The sequence below is a fragment of the Chelonia mydas genome, chromosome 2 (genome assembly GCF_015237465.2).
Source record: "Chelonia mydas isolate rCheMyd1 chromosome 2, rCheMyd1.pri.v2, whole genome shotgun sequence".
Taxonomy (NCBI): domain Eukaryota; kingdom Metazoa; phylum Chordata; order Testudines; family Cheloniidae; genus Chelonia; species Chelonia mydas.
The window spans coordinates 155,812,751-155,829,952 of record NC_057850.1 but is presented as its reverse complement, the minus strand read 5'-3'; the positions used below and the strand labels follow the sequence as shown (position 1 = coordinate 155,829,952).

The 17,202-nt window shown below is 41.6% G+C and overlaps 1 protein-coding gene across 9 annotated transcripts in view; it reads right to left on the bottom strand.

Moving 5' to 3' along the window:
- The window catches only part of GALNT1 (polypeptide N-acetylgalactosaminyltransferase 1), a 185,052-nt gene that overhangs the window by 121,820 nt on the left and 46,030 nt on the right, over positions 1-17,202 (bottom strand). For 8 of the 9 annotated variants that reach the window (XM_037889925.2, XM_043540428.1, XM_037889924.2 and 5 more), the window contains exon 2: positions 16,628-16,824. The exons of the other annotated variant lie outside the window; for it this stretch is intronic. The gene's annotated coding sequence lies outside the window, so the exon portion shown is untranslated. The remainder of the gene's footprint in view (positions 1-16,627; positions 16,825-17,202) is intronic. 9 annotated transcript variants of the gene reach the window in all.

The following is a 17,202-nucleotide window of genomic DNA, read 5'->3' as shown; positions in this document are numbered from 1 at the left end:
CACAGAAATGCAGGACTGGAAGGGACCTCTAGTCCAGCCCATACTGAAGCAGGATTGCATATGCCTAGATCATCCCTGACAGATGTTTGTCTAACCTGTTCTTAAAACCCTCGAATGATGTGGATTCCACAACCTCCTTAGATAAGCTTTTCCATGGCTTACATATGCTTATAGTTGAAAAGTTCTGCCCAATAACTAAGTCTCCCTTAATTTAAATTAAACCCATTATTACTTCTCCTACTCTCAGTGGACATGGAGAAAGATTGATCAGTGACCTCTTTATGACAACCTTTTACATATATGAGGACTTATCTCTCCCATTAGCTTTCTCTTCTCTACACTAAACATGCTGAGTTCTTTCAACCTTTCCTCACAGTTCATGGTTTCTAAACCCCCTTATTCTTCATCGCCTCTGGATTCTCTCCAATAATACAATAGCAAATTTCATATGTTGCCTTCAATGAAAGTTGGAAGTCTCAGCACTTTAGAGCGCAAGCCTGTATACTACAATAGTCTCCATCACTCACTGAAACAAGTTTTCTCCATGATCCCACGCCTCCAAAAAAATCAGAGGTCTACATCAGCATATTACACAGTATCAACCTAGAACTGAAATAGTATTGAACACATTTGATATACTGCATTCAATTATTAATGTTCTTTTTAAAAATATCAAATTGATTTAGACTTAGCTGTTTGTTTTGTAATAGGATGCTGCAATTCAAAAATGTGTTCCAACTCTGACAAGCTTTTCATGTCTAGAGAGTGAAGAATATGTGTATTGAAAAACTCACAATATAAAACAGAAATTAAAGCAAGAAAATGCTTATGGTTAATAGCTAGAAAGGGGCAAGTATGCCAAGATATTAAAAAAATGGAAAAGGATTTTCAGAACTGTCTTATACTTCAGACTCCCTTCTACCCGAGAAAGAAGTGTCTTCATAAAAAATGTCAACATGACTAGGTCATTGGTGAGCTGAGATCGCTGCCTACCAGGATTACCAATATTCTCTCTCAGTTGCCTGGACTTCCCTGTTGGTCTGTGTTCTCTCATCTTATAACTTTGATCATAAGCTTTTAGGTGCAGGGACCATCTTTTTTGTTCTGTTTGTACAGTGCTTCGAATAATGGTCTCCGAGGTGCTACACTATTACTAAAATAGCCTCAAAGCACCTATGTTAATTAACAACTCAGCTATACTGAGTTTAAAAAAAAACCACATATTTTGCTGCTAAGTGTACCAAAGTAAATATTGATTACAATAAAAAAATCATCAAGTGCAGCGAAGGATCCAGCAACAGGAGTAATCTGGTAGACGTCCAAGGCAAAAAATCTCAACTAATAAACTGCCATTTAAAATAAGAGTCCTTCTAACTTATAAGCTTGGAATGAACCCAATCATTGAATCCAGTTTGACCAATTTGATTACTGGACAAATATTTACCCACTTTTCAACATATTAAAGTTTTAGAAATGAACCCTTTAAATTTTATGATGCTCCACTTAATTCAAATTAAGAATAAATTCCACAGACACCACTGTAAATTGCCATACTGCAGACTTTTATACAATTGTCAAAAATATTAAAAAACAAAAACAAGCTTTGAGCTTCCCTAATTAACAAATTAGTTTCAAAAACAAGAACACAAATAATGTAAACAGTCTTCTGTCAATTACTGCCAGCAATATGCTACAGGTTTTATGCTGGGTAACAAAACTATACACAACTTTGTCTAACTGCTCCATCAAATTAATAAATGTTAAGATTTTACTAGGAAACTGTTCAACCACATGCAATTTCCTTTCTAGGCAACTTCCTCTGCTTCCTGCTCTGAAAGAAGTCTCTTCAACATATGCATTGTTGCTATATATGCAATCTCTTCCTGAAGCATCTTTTAAGGGGGAAGAATTAGCAATCACAACCACAGTTAGAAACAGAAAACCATAGAATTAAAGACAGCTCAAACAATAAACCTCCATTTTCTTTAGAGAACTTATTATGGAACACTGTGTTTCTTCCACATTATTGGCCAAATTCTATATCATGGAAAGGTGGAGCAATTCAGTTCTCTTCCAGGAAAAGGTATTACGTTTTTAGGGTTATGAGTAACGCTCATGTCACACTGTCTCACACTCTCAGCTTCTATGACTTTTGCAACATCCAAAGCAGTCTTGGAGGTTTTTTAAGCCTGCATTTTTTAAATTAATTATATTTCTAGCCCATATGATTACAAAGATATTTCATATATGAACCAGGCATTAACCAATGCAGTGCTGTTTTCCTAAGACTGACCAGATCAGACCTGTTCCAGGAAAACTTTACAACTCCAGGAGGCATAAATACAGATCTATCGAAGTATCTGTCAAGGCAGACTCAAATTTTACATTTAAATTAAGTCACTCAGTTAATGTGATTTTCATAGCTTTATGTTTGTAGTCACTACTCAGGGGGACAATTAGCATCTTGCTAGCACTCCCAAACTTCAACTGCTTCTCCTACCCCATCCGTGAACTGCATCATGAATTTCACATCTGATAAGAACATAAAAATGGCCACACTGGGTCAGACCAATGGTCCATCTAGCCCAGTATCATATCTTCCAACAGTGGCGGGTACCAGAAGCTTCAGAGGGAACAAACAGAACAGGACAATTATCAAGTGATCCATCCCATTGTCCATTCCCAGCTTCTGGCAGCCAGAGGTTTTGGGACACCCAGAGCATGAGGTTGCGCCCTGACCATCTTGGCTAATAGCCATTGGTGGACCTATTCTCCATAAGAACATAAGAATGGCCATATGGGTCAGACCAAAGGTCCATCTAGCCCAGTATCCTGTCTTCCGATAGGATGCCCCAGAGGGAATGAACAGAACAGGTAATCATCAAGTGATCCATCTCGTGTCACCCATTCCCAGCTTCTGGCAAACAGGCTAGGGACACTATCTTTTATGAACCCTGTTATAGACTTGGCCTTCTCAATATCCTCTGGCAAGGAGTTCCACAGGTTGACTGTGCATTGTGTGAAAAAATACTCTTGTTTTAAATCTGCTGCCTATTAATTTCACTGGGTTACCCCTGGTACTTGTGTTACGTGAAGAGGTAAACACTTATTCACTCTCTCTCCACACCATCCATGATTTTATAGACCTCTAACATATCACCCCCTTAGTCGTCTCTTTTCTAAACTGAATAGTCCCAGTCTTTCATCTTTCCATATGGAAGTTGTTTCATACGCCTAATCATTTTTCTTACTCTTCTCTGTACTTTTTCTTCAATATATTTTTTTTTTTGAGATAGAGCAACCAGAACTGCACACAGTATTCAAGATGTGGGTGTATCATGGATTTATACAGTGGGATGATATTTTCTGTCCTATTATCAAACTCTTTCCTAATAGTTCCTAGCATTCTTAGCTTTTTTCTTTTTTTTTTTTGCGGACGGGGCGGGGAGAGAGACATTGCCACTGTACACCGGAGCAGATGTTTTCAGAGAATTATCCACAATGACTCCAAGAGCTCTTTCGTGAGTTAGAACAGCTAATTTAGATCCCACCATTTTGTATGTATAGCTGGGATTGTGTTTTCCAATGCCCAATACTTTGCCATTTTGTCCCCAGTCTTGTGAGAACCCTTTGTAACTTCGCAATCTGCTTTGGCCTAAACTATGTCACGGAATTTTGTATCTGCAAGCTTTGCCACCTCAGTGTTTACCCCTTTTTTCAGATCATTTATGAATACGTTGAACAGAACTGGCCCCAGTACAGAGCCTTGGGAAATGCTGCTATTTTCCTCTCTCCATTGAGATTTATTCCTACCCTTTGTTTCCTATCTTTTAATGAGTTACTAACCCAAAAGACAGGTTTCAGAGTAGCAGCCATGTTAGTCTGTATTCGCAAAAAGAAAAGGATGAAGTGAGCTGTAGCTCATGAAAGCTTATGCTCAAATAAATTTGTTAGTCTCTAAGGTGCCACAAGTACTCCTTTTCTTTTAACCCAAAAGAGGACCTTCCCTCTTATCTCATGACTGCTTACTGGACCTAAAAGCCTCTGGGGTAGGATCTTGTCAAAAGCTTTCTGAAAGTCCAAGTACACTGTATCACTGATGTCCACATCCTTGTCAAATTCTAATAGATTAGTGTGTCATGATTGCCCTTTACGGAAGCCATGCTGAGTCTTCCCCAACGTATCACGTTCAGCTATGTATTTGATAATTCTTTTCTTTACTACGGTTCCAACCAATTTGCCTGGTACTGGAGTTACCTGTAATTGCCAAGATCACCTCTGAGCTTTTTTTAAAAAACAGACTTACATTAGCTATCCTCTAGCCATCTGGTACAGGCTGATGAAAGTGACAGGTTACATACCACATTTAGTACTTCTGCAACTTCATATTTGAGTTCCTTCAGAACTCTCAGGGGGAATACCATTTGATCCTGGTGACTTATCACTGTTTAATTTATCAATTTGTTCCAAAACCTCCTCTACTGACACCTCAATCTGGGACAGTTCCTCAGATTTGCAACCTAAAAAGAATGGTTCATGTATGGAATCTCCCTCACATCCTCTGCAGTGAAAACCAGTGCAAAGAATTCAGTTAGCTTCTCCACAACAGCCTTGTCTTCCTGGAATACTCCTTTAACACCTCAATCACACAGCGCCCCACTGATTGTTTGGCAGACCTACTGCTTCTGTTGTACCTCAAAAAAAATTTGCTGTTAGTTTTTGAGTCTTTGACTAGTTGTTCAAATTCTTTTTTGGCCTACCTCATGATACTTTTACATTTGCTTGCCAGAGCTTATTCTGCTGTTTTCCTCAGTGGGATCTGACTTCCAATTTTTAAAGGATGCCTTTTTATCTCTAACCACATCTTGTACTCTTTTTAGCCATGGTGGCCTTTTTGATCCTTTTTTTAAATTTACGGTACACATTTATATCGAGATTATACATACACATGGAGATTAAATTCTGCACATCACTTGAAAATGGAATTGTACAATTTCAAAGGGGATATTAGCATTAGATTTCTAGCACTCGTACTTCTAAACTCTTCCAGAAGTTAAAATTGCTTGGGTGGGAAGAACACAAGGCAGAAGAAATGAAGTTATGCAATTTTAAAGTCAGTCCCATCTGCAGACAAAATTAATATTTTCTTTCCTTAGCAAATCTGAGAATCCAGACAGGTAGGATGTCTCAATGGTTAGGGTGCTAGCCTGGGACTTGGAGGACCCAAATTCAATTTTCTGCTCTACTGCAGACTTCTTAAGTGACTTTCCCAAAGTCACAAGAGTCCCTCTGCCTCAGTTCCTTGTGTATGTGTATAAAATACATATTTCCAAAGGGCACCTATCACCATAGTATCTGGGCACCAAAATTATAATCTTAGAAATAATGAAGTTCTAAAAAGGGGTGGCAGAATCTCAACCGAGTGCATATACCTTAAAATACAGCATCGTTATAATAAAAAAAATTGTAATGTGTTTCTAAATTTTATAACACCTTAAGATGTAAGTTCACGGTATAGCTCAAATACCAAGACAAGCCTTAAACCAAGTTTCAATGAGATCCTCAAAACAAGCTTAATTTGAAGAAAATTGGTTCATTTCACAGAATGGCTTGCTCCTCATGGTCACATCTGGCAACTGAAAAAAGTCTACAGGAGACTAGATGTAGCAAAACTAAAAGGGGTTCAGACTCAACAAAAGTTACTAGAGACATGGGAAAAAACTTCCATATGGAGATCCTGAGAAGACTGAGACAACAGTTCAGTTTAGAAGAGAAATGAGGCAACAGAGGTATGTAAAATAATAAAAGTGAACTTCAGATGGAAAATGCTGAAAACTAATCTCCAGATATTCTAGAATTAGGAAGATCATTTTAAATTTCTCACACTTCACCTTAAGATGGTCTTGGGCTGGAGGAACATAGTAAGTTAAGGTATAGTAAGACCCATCTATTTGTCAGCTTCGTTCTATAGGGAAAGATGACCACAATCAGACTAATCCTAGGCTCATCATGAAAATGCACCCTCCTCCACTTATGAATTGGGTGAACACACTGACAGATTCCTCTGAAAATGATGCTGATTGGAGCTCTGTAAGAGCTTTTTCCTTTGTTTTTCCTCTGGTCTAGGGCATTGCAGGAGTGATCTGGTAGAAAACTCATGACAGACACAGAACTGACTGAACAGAAAGAGAACCAGTGCTAATTCAACAGATTTTAGTCTCTTTTGGAATCTATGTATATTCCTGTGGGACCTCAGACTTCACAGTCTGGTTCTAGACTAAGACCTTGAGCTATCAAAGGAAGTATGAAGGACCCCACAGCCCTAGTGTTTCTGGATGAAGGCTGGGGTCTTGGTTTCTCAACCACAACAAAGAGGCTGGCTAAATCAAATAAGGTTTCAAGAAATGGGTTGACATGAGAGCTGCCCTTAGTGAGAGAACACCTTGCTGAATCCTAAAAGGATCAACCAGAAAGAACAATGGCATAACTCAGTAGAAACTGTGTGTTGTAGCTATAGCCCCTACTAGCATGTTTGGGGCAGTCTCTCTAACTGGAGCACTTCTGTGTCTGCTTAATGATCTAGTCCTTGGAATATATAGCCATGCTCAGCAGCGGATGAAGAACAAACTGAGGATCTCTGTAAAACTAGAACTTGCCTCAGAAAACCACATCCAGTAAGATCAAAAGGCTTTTGCAGTACTGCTGCAAAGTGAATAAGGGACTACAAACGCAGGGGGAAAGAACAGGAAGCCCTCTTTTTTCTTAGTACTGGACTACACTTCAACTGCTGAAAGCACTAAACAACCAAAGGAACATCCAGTTTCCATTAAAAACCCTCTTACAGGAGGACTTTATCAAAAAGGTCAAATATCAAATGCCTATCTTTAAGCCACTATCTTGATAGCTCCATAAAGACTCAAATTTAGAATGGAAACTGAAAATAAAAAATGTATAACCTCAAGCATGCTAAATTTGAAGGGCAGTAAAATCAAATTGACTATTTTGTCATGATTCATTTGGCATTACAGAAAAAGGTCAGCTTTAAATTACTGCTCATACAGTAAAAAGAAAAGGAGTACTTGTGGCACCTTAGAGACTAACCAATTTATTTGAGCATAAGCTTTCGTGAGCTACAGCTCACTTCATCGGATGCACACTGGAAAGTGTAGAAGATCTTTTTATACACACAAAGCATGAAAAAATACCTCCCCCCACAAACCCACTCTCCTGCTGATAATAGCTTATCTAAAGTGACCACTCTCCTTACAATGTGTATGATAATCAAGGTGACCACTAACCCAGGAACCTATCCTTGCAACAAAGCCCATTGCCAACTGTGTCCACATATCTATTCAGGGAACACCATCACAGGGCCTAATAACATCAGCCACACTATCAGAGGCTCGTTCACCTGCACATCCACCAATGTGATATATGCCATCATGTGCCAGCAATGCCCCTCTGCCATGTACATTGGGCCAACTGGACAGTCTCTACGTAAAAGAATAAATGGACACAAATCAGATGTCAAGAATTATAACATTCATAAACCAGTCAGAGAACACTTCAATCTCTCTGGTCACGCGATTACAGACATGAAAGTTGCGATATTACAACAAAAAAAGCTTCAAATCCAGACTCCAGCGAGAGATTGTTGAATTGGATACAATTAACTTAGGCTTGAACAGAGACTGGGAGTGGCTAAGTCATTATGCAAGGTAACCTATTTCCCTTTGTTTTTTCCTACCCCCGCCCCCTCCTCAGACGTTCTTGTTAAACCCTGGATTTGTGCTGGAAATGGTCCACCTTGATTATCATACACATTGTAAGGAGAGTGATCAGTTTAGATAAGCTATTACCAGCAGGAGAGTGGGGTGGGGGGAGATATTTTTTCATGCTTTGTGTGTATAAAAAGATCTTCTACACTTTCCACAGTATGCATCCGATGAAGTGAGCTGTAGCTCAAGAAAGCTTATGCTCAAATAAATTGGTTAGTCTCTAAGGTGCCACAAGTACTCCTTTTCTTTTTGCGAATACAAACTAACACGGCTGTTACTCTGAAACCTGCTCATACAATACTACTTCATTTCCACTCCTATTTGTTCCTTTGGTAAATGTACCACAGCAAGTTAAAAGTTACATTCCAGCTTCTCACACCTATATAATTGAAACAAAAATAATAAATAATAAGTCTTCTTCTGTCCATATCACAACCATGCTATTCTTCATTTTGGACCAACTTCATCAGTAATCTTCAACATACAAGTTTATTTAATTTACAAAGGATTACACTGCCGTTAATGATCTTAAACAGGTTTCTATGTTATATGCTGTATTTAAGCAGATACAACACTGATCTGAAGCCAAAATTCCTTTTTTCATAGTTCTAACTGAAAACCTGTGAACTACCATTTTCTTTAATGATTTAAAAGCAATGCTGTCGATTTATAATATGTGATCTGGTTTAGGTTGGTCATTATAGAAACCATGTAATTTCTGTACTCCTTAAGAAACATACTACAAACAGGGGTGGGCAAACTACCGCTAGCCGGCCACTTCTGGCTCGTCAGACGTTTTTAATCCAGCTCTCGAGCTCCTGCCAGGGAGCAGGGTGGGGGGGTTGCTCCGCTGTCTCCGGCACTCCTCAGCCCAGGTTCACAATTCCCTTGATGAGCACCATCTTCCGGCATGCAGAGCCACACTGCATGCCGGCGTGCGCTGTTTCTGGGATTGGAACCCAGCCCCTATGTGGCAGTCCCGCCCGTGGCAGCGCACCCAATTCCCTCCTGGCAATACAGAATTCCCCCAGGAGTAAATTACAAAGTGAGATTCTCTGGCCTGTATTATGTAGGAGGTCAGAACTAGATGAACAGTGATTCCTTCTGGCCTTAAACAGCTATGAATCAAATCCAGATCACATCAGAGTGCCTAATTTAATGCCATCTGATGGATGCTTCGTGGCTTATATGAAACAGAGTTTTTGGTTTCTCAGTCCAACTAGTAGTGAGGTAGTGCCCACTAGAGATGTGCAAATCTTTGTTCATTAGACTAATGTACAAATACCATTAGTTTGTTTTTTGATCACATATAAAAACAAACCAAACACGAATAGTTAATACGGCCACTCCTCTTGGAGACAAGCCATTTTAATTCTGCTACTGCCCCAAAACTCCATTCTTGAGCCTATCTAGACCAGCAAATCAACCTGCTGCTAATTCGGCATGGCAGAATTCATTTTTTTAAAACAATATTTATTTCTATCCATTTTTAAGGTTCTCAGTTTAAATTTTCACAGTTGTAGGAAATTTAATGTCAGTAGACACGGATTCAAAAGTTAAAGCTTTGACACTGTTAAAACACAAATTGTCATATGTCAAAATATACAAGGTAAATATCACTAAATCAAATGCTACTGAAGTTCTCCAACAGCCTTTTTCTTACTTGGCCTATCTGTAAATTACGACTGCCAACAAATAAATATAATATATATATATATATTTATTTTTATTTCTGTGCGTTTGGTGAAATCAACATTTACTGATAAAAATCTAATCCTTCCAAGCCTACTCATAAATGTTGGATAACTTGAGGATAAAACTTGCTTTCTGCAGCTCTACTGAAATATAGTTTTGCCAGGTCCACACTATCAGTTAAATTATTTTTAGCACTAGGAACCCATTGTGGTTAAGTGGATAGTAATAGATCTGTTTGATGTAAGACCTCAACCCTTATCCTTGGGAAATGTCGCAAAAGGCGGGTCTACTATTCAAGCCCCAACCTCTCAGACTCTGCAGGCTGAGGTAATCACCACTAGGAAGGTTGCTTTCCTTGATAAATTAAATAAGGAGCAGGTTGCCACTGGTTCAAATGCAGGCTTTGTGAGGCTTTTGAGAATCAAATTCAGGTCTCAAGCAGGAGTACAAACCTTTATCTGTGGGAAGAGATTCCCTAAATCTAGCAGTTGTGGGGTGAACAAACAGAGAAACCTAAGGCTGTCAGGGGTGCCAAGCGAACTTATGGAATTGAGGGACAGTCCTGTGTTCTTAAGATGTAGCAGGTACTCCAGAACGAGGGGAAGCAGAGCAGATTCAAGGGTAGCATTGTGGAGTTTGCACCAGTGGCCAAATGTTGTCCACTTTTGAAGGTAAATAGTTCCAGTGGAAACTTTTCTCCTATTTAATAGTACGTCGTACCTCTGCAGAGCAGCATGCCTAGCCCTGCAAACCACCTAGGAACCACACCTTGTAGCAAAGAATGCACAAGTTGAGATTACCAGGCATCCGGCATCCTGAGAGAGGAGTTGAACAGCTGGAAGATCGATTTGAAGAGAGAGAATGAGGTGAAACAGCTAAGGGAAGCACACTTCCTTTTACCACATCGGGCCTATCAGAATAACTTCGGCTTTGTTCTGCTTGATATTGTTTATCACCTTGAGGATGAGAGGTGGAGAAGGGAAGGCATAAAACAGTCTGCCCATCCAAGGCAGAAGGAAGGTATCCCCCAGTGAATTGTGATCTAAACCTCCCCTTGAGAAAAACAGGTGGCATTTTTAGTTTGTAGTTGTAGCGAAAAGCTCTACATCTGGAAACCCCCAAGTCTGAAAGCTTGCAAATAGAACCCAAGAATCCAAGTCCCATTAGTAATATTGGGAGGAGCGCTTGCTGAGTGTGTTAGCTCTGGCATTCTATAAGCCAGAGATACACATTGCTGAGATCCTTATGTGATGCTTTATGCACCAATTCCACAGCTTTATTGCTTTGGTGCGGAGGAAAAGGGATCTTGTCCCTTCTTGCCGATTGATATAAAACATGCAGTAGTGTCACGACTTTGAAAGATCTGTGTCTGATGAGAGGAAGGAAATGAAAATAGACATTCATAACTGTTCTGAGTTCCAGGAGATCGATATGGAAAGTGGGCTCTGGAAGTGACTATCTGCCCTGTACTCTCAGGGAGCCAAGGTGTACCCTCCAACCCTGAGATGCACCTGTTACAGTCGCTATCAGTTCTAGTTGGAGGAAGGGGACATCCTCCACCCCTATATTGCGATGAATCTTCCATCAGTCTAGGGAATGCTTCACCTGCTGGGGAATCTACACTTTTGTTTAGACTGTTTGGTGAGTAAGCCATTCTGAGCCACCCCTGGAAATAGCAAAGGTGTAACTTTGCATGCTTTGTCATGGAAGTGCAAACAGCATGAGACTCGGAAGCTGAAGGCAGTTTTTGACTGATGTCTGGGGCAGTCTTGAATTGTTTTGAGGAGGCTCAATACTGTCCAGAACCTGTCCATGGGAAGGGATGTCCTAGATGTCAGGGAATCCAGACAAATCCCCTATGAATTGTACGTTCTGAACAGGCATTTTTCTGGATTTTTTTTTGATCAGCTGGAGGCAGGTCCAAAAACAAAGAAAGTGCTGTCCTTGTAGCAGACAACACTTCTTGCTAGAGTCGACACTTGAATAACCAATAGTCGAGGTACAGGTATGCTACAGGAACAGTCTAGCCATGTAGGTAAGCCACCACTACTCACAGAACATAAGAATGACCCTACTGGGTCAGACCAAAGATCTATCTAGCCCACTATCCTGTCTTCTGACAGTGGTCAGTGCCAGGTGCCCCATAGGGAATCAACAGAACAGATAATCATCAAGTGATCCATCCCCTTTCGCTCATTCCCTGCTTCTGGCGAACAGAACCTTCAACAATACTCTCAGAGCAGAGGCGAGGCAAAACAAGAGGACTTGATACTGAAAATGATCTTTGCCTACCACAAATTGGAGGAATCTCTTAAGTGGCAGATGCACTGCTATACAGAAGTAAGCATCCTGGAGGTCAACAGACAAAAACCAATCCCCCGAACGTAGGAAATAATTTATCACTGCCAGCATCACCATCCTGAATTTCTGGGATTCACGAATCTGTTTAGGAGTCTTAAACCTAGAATTTGTCTCTACCCTCCATTCTCCTACAAGGAAATAGTCTGAATAGAAACCTTTTCCCTTATATTGAGCAGGTGCCGGTTCTATTGCTCCTAGATGAAGAAAGTTGCCTACTTCCTGTCTAATCAGGGGCACATGAGAAGGGTGCCTGAAGAGGGACCGGGAAGGGAAATGAGAGAGCAAAGTAAAGTGGATGGTGTAGCCCAATTATGTTACTTCCAGCACCATTTGTCTGAGATAAGGTGCTCCCATTCATGCTGAAAGCGGGAGTGTGTTTCCAAATGGGGGAATGAGGGCAAAATACTGAAGCCAGCAGGCTAATGAGGGGTGGGAATATGAACCCTGGACAGTCCTGGCAAAACTGGCACTTCGATGATGATGCCTGTTGAGAAGCCGCATCAGATGGGTTAGAGCAGTGGCTCTCCACCTTTCCAGACTACTGTACACCTTTCAGAGTGATGTGTCTTGCGTACCCACAAGTTTCACCTCACGTAAAAACTACCTGCTTAAAAAAATCAGACCTAAAAATACAAAAGAATGTCACAGCACACTATTACTGAAAAATTGCTTATGTTCTCATTTTTACCATATAATTATAAAATAAATAAATTGGAATACAAACAGTGTACTTACATTTCAGTGTATAGTTTTAGTTTGTACGGACTTTGCTAGTGCTTTGGCTATTTGCCTAGTTTTACAACAGGCTACATAAAGATGAGTTGATGTACCCCCAGAAAGACCTCTAAGCCCTCAGGGGGTACATAAACCCCCTTCTTGAAAACCACTGGGTTAGTGAATCTTTCTCTAGAACCTGAACATCTTCCCGGGGGGTTCTATGGGTCTCTGGAATCCAGAGAATGGTATAGAGCAGGATCTCTGAGCCATTTGCAATCTGCTGAACTTCTGTTTGTTTGCAGAAGTGTAGATCCCTAATGAGCATAATGCGTCCCTGAAATCTTTAAGGATATGTAAGAACTCAGTGTTCTCTGCAAACAGCTTCCATCTAGCCAGTGGGAGATCCTCAACTGCATTTTGAACTTCCCTGAGGAAGCCAGACAACTGCAGCCAGGAATCGCTATGCATCACCACCACCAGCAATGCTTGGGGCGTACAGAGATGGAATGGAGTCCGCAACATCAAGTATTGCCTGCAAAGATATTCTTGTCAGCAACTGTCTTTCAGCAACAGTGGCCTGGAATTGTTCCCTTTGATCCCAGTGAAGGTGCTCAATAAACCAGGCAAATTTTTTGTAGTTGGCAAAGTTGTACTTGGCCATCACTGCTTGGTAATTTGCAAAACAAAACTACAGTAGGCCTTTCTTCCCATGAGATCCAGAAGCTTTTAGTCTCTGTCATACAGGGTGGTTTTATAGCAATGTTTGCCCCACTTGCATCAACAATTGGGAGATGGGTGAGAAAAGGAATTCAGAGTCCTTGAAAGGGACATAAGTAGCTGTGACTGTAGCTGGGGTTTGCCAGGTGGTTCTAGTGCAAGGGCTCTCAAATGTAATTGCACTGCAACCACCTTCTGACAATAAAAATTACTACAGGACCCCAGGATGGGGGACTGAAATCCAGCATGGGGGGCCAAAGTCAAAGCCTGAGCCCTACCACCCAGGTCAGGGGGCCAAAGCCAAAGCACAAGGGCTTCAGCCCCAGGTCGGGGGCCTGTAACCTGAGCCCCACCACCCAAGTCTGAAGCCCTCAGGCTTCGGCTTTGGCCCTGGGCAGTGGGTCTTGGGTTTGGGCTTCAGCTCCAGGCCCCAGCAAGTCTAATGCTAGCCCTGGCAAACCCAAGAAAACTGTGCTCTTTCCAAGCCTTACTCCCAGAAGCTTTACTGGTCATGAAGGATAATGTCTGAGACATAGTCCCAAAGATCTGAGCTAACCCCAAGATCACTGGAGAATTTTTTGAAAGCATTTGCTTAGGCTTCTCAGTTTCAGCCACTCCAGGATCTGAGACAGGACACAAAGACCTTTCTCCAACAAAAAGTGCTGTAGGTGAGCCCCTCTCAAGTTTTGTGTTCTCTTACAGAATGACCAACAAATGGATATGCCCCTCATTAAGGCAACTCATACACCCATCATTAAGCAGCAGTATTAAAACTGCCTATATTGCAGTGTAAAACCAAGGAAACTTTAGCTTTGCCATAAGTGCTAGACCTAGTATAAGAAGTCTCAGAAAAGTTAAGAAAAAAATAGGTTAAAAAAACGAGGACTAACAATTCTAGCACTATGCATATCAAACTATATACACTATAAAGAATTACTCAGAGAGCAAGAGGAACATAGAACCCTAGCAGTGTACCTCAGCCACAGGCAGTAAAAAAACTGAAGGATGGCTGAAGTTGCCCCGCCCTTTAATGGGACACCTACATCTGGCCCTAACTCACAGTGCTCCACAAAAAGATTCTGAATTTGAGTACTTTGGGTGTCCATGCATACCAAAAGTGAAATATGGACAAGAGTTTGAAGAATCAAAGATTTCTCTTAGAGACATGCAAACAAAAGAAAAATTATGTTAAATCGTTTGTCAAAAAAACATGCCATTGTCACCTTTCTGAAAGCAAGAGAACTAGGTAACCAAGGAACTAGAATTACTGGTGCAGGAAGTGAAATCAGGTATTATGGGATAACGGACACATGGTGGAATAGTTGTCATGACTCAAATACAGATATTGAAGGATATGCGCCGTTCAGGAAAGAAAAAAAGAAGTAAAGGTGGTGGGGTAGCACTGCATATTAATGATGAGGTAGGCTAAAGAAATAACTAGTGACGGAATGGATAAAACAATCTGTCTGGGTCAAAAATCACTTGGGTGGAAAAATAACAGAGGCTCCACTGGGATAGTGCTTGTGGTCTGCTAAAGACCTCCAGTATCTGGAACTGGATATTTTTAATGAATTAAATGCTACCATGAATTGAGATTATGGGAGACTTCTGTTTCCCAGATACAGATTGGAGAACAAATGCTGCTAACAACAACAAATAGGATGAACTGTAACTAAGTGCAGTGACAAGGTGGGTGCGATATCTTTTATTGGACCAACTTCTATTGATGAGAGAGATAAGCTTTTGAACCAGAGAGAGCTCTTCTTCAGGTCTGGGCGGAACTCCTAGCACCACAGCAAAATGCAAGGTGGAACGGCTTGTTTAACGGAAGTACTTGGCACATATTGTAAGGCAGTGGTTTTTGAACTTCTTTCCTGGGGACCCAGTTGAAGAAAATTGTTGAGGCCCACGACTCAACGGAGCTGGGGATGAGGGGTTTGGGGTGTAGGAGGGACTCTGGGCTAGGGCAGGGGGTTGGGGTGCAGGGGTGAGGGCTGTGGGGTGGGGCCGGGAATGAGGGGTTCATGGTGTGGGATGGGGCTCTGGGCTGGAGGTGCAGGCTCTGCGGTGGGGCCGGGGATAAGGGGCTTGAGGTGCAGGAAGGGGTTTCAGGTTTGTGGGGTTCAGGACTGGAGCAGGGGATTGGGGCGTGGATGTAACTCTGGCGACTCCCCGTCAGCAGCGCAGCCGGGGTGCAGAGGCAGGCACTGTGCTGGCACAGTGGACCATGCTGCACCCCAGAAGCGGCCAGCAGCAGGTCCAGCTCCTAGGCGGAGGTGCACAAGCGGCTTCACACGACTCTCCCCCACAGGCACCATCCTACTACACCCAGCTCCCATTGGCCAGGCAGATCCAGTGCTCGGGGCGAGGGCAGCGCGCAGAGCCCCGTGGCCGCCCTGCCTAGAAGCCGGACCCACTGCTGGCCGCTTCTGGGGTGCAGCGCGGTGTCGAAACAGGCAGGCACTAGTCTGCCTTAGCTGGGCAATACCGCCGACGGGAATTTTAAACTTGTGCGCTACTTGTAATTATAGTAGGAAAAGAGAATTCAGAGAAACTTTTTTCAAATTGATGCTGTCTACTCAAATTGTACTTTTCATAATCAACTTTACAGCACCTGCCTCCTCTCTAACTGAATTAATCTTTTGGAGCTTACTGTGTATCAGAGAAAGGGCCATGACTGATCAACATATTTTTGGAACAGAGGAACATTTTTCCCTTTTGTCCTGTTGAAGGGGAACTAGTTCGTCCCAAAGAGTCCTTCCAAATATATATTTGGAAGTTAGTCTTTTGAAAGGTGTTAGTTTTACTGGTGCAATAATCCCGTTATGGAGAAATGAATCAATCAACAGTGAAGACATCTAGTGGAGGATAGATATACACACTCCTCACCGCAATAGCTATCCATCCTGATGCAGCAAGCAAAATTAATCTGATTCCATCCTTTTGGGTAAGAAGTTTTCACATACAGAATCCTCTGTCTTAAGAACAGACTTGAATTTAGGCTTTATGTTGAGAGAGGAATGAAAAAACTGAGTTGAAATTCTAACTATAAAGGATATTTCTGATCAGCAGGGAAGCAGATACAAGTATAACTAAAATGTATCACTGATATACTAATTAAATGCTTAGAGCACGTTTTCTGCTACCCTCGTCTAAACTATTGACAGCTAACCTGAGACACAATGGCCTTGAAGTGACAGAGTGAGGTCTTCAGTCAAGTCCATGATGCCAAAGTACTCACCTCTGCAGGTGCTACAGATCCTCCCTTCTCTCTGAGACACACACCAGATACAGACAAGCCTTACTGCAATGGTGTCATTTGTGTTATGTTTTGAATACTTTACACCTTAATTACTGACCTTTTCTGAAGGTTTACAGCCATCTGGATGGTTTGCTAGCATTGGTGGTGGTGGTGGTACGCAATATGACTGGTCTGTTGCATTGTTGTGGAGAGCCAGTAGCAGGAGCCATAAAACGGCAGAAAGGGCTAGGCTGCTCTGGCATACACACAGGAGTAGAAGGAGGGGATTTCTATCCACAAGGCCTTTAGACTGCCCTAGAGGAAGAACAGAAATCAAGTTAAGCTCCACATTCCAATTTTCTAGGTTTCCTAGCACAGTTTAACATCCCACAACTCCAAAGTTCTTAGGAAGAGAGGAGTGAGCCTACAACTGCTGTTGGATGGAAGCAGTGAATTGAATCTATGAAATGTTAGATCTAGACTCAGGAGGGGGAAAAGTCAACTGTCACTAGAACTTTTCATCCCATATAATTGTTATTGTAATTGGAGGTTTGAGTGTTTTCCTAAGTTGACAGTTGCCTATTTATGACAGTTTTATTTATGTCCCCCTCTCCATCCAGCCAAGATATAACACATATATATATAATCAGTTAACTTTGTAACAACCGTGTTAGCTGGCTGAGAAATGTTTTA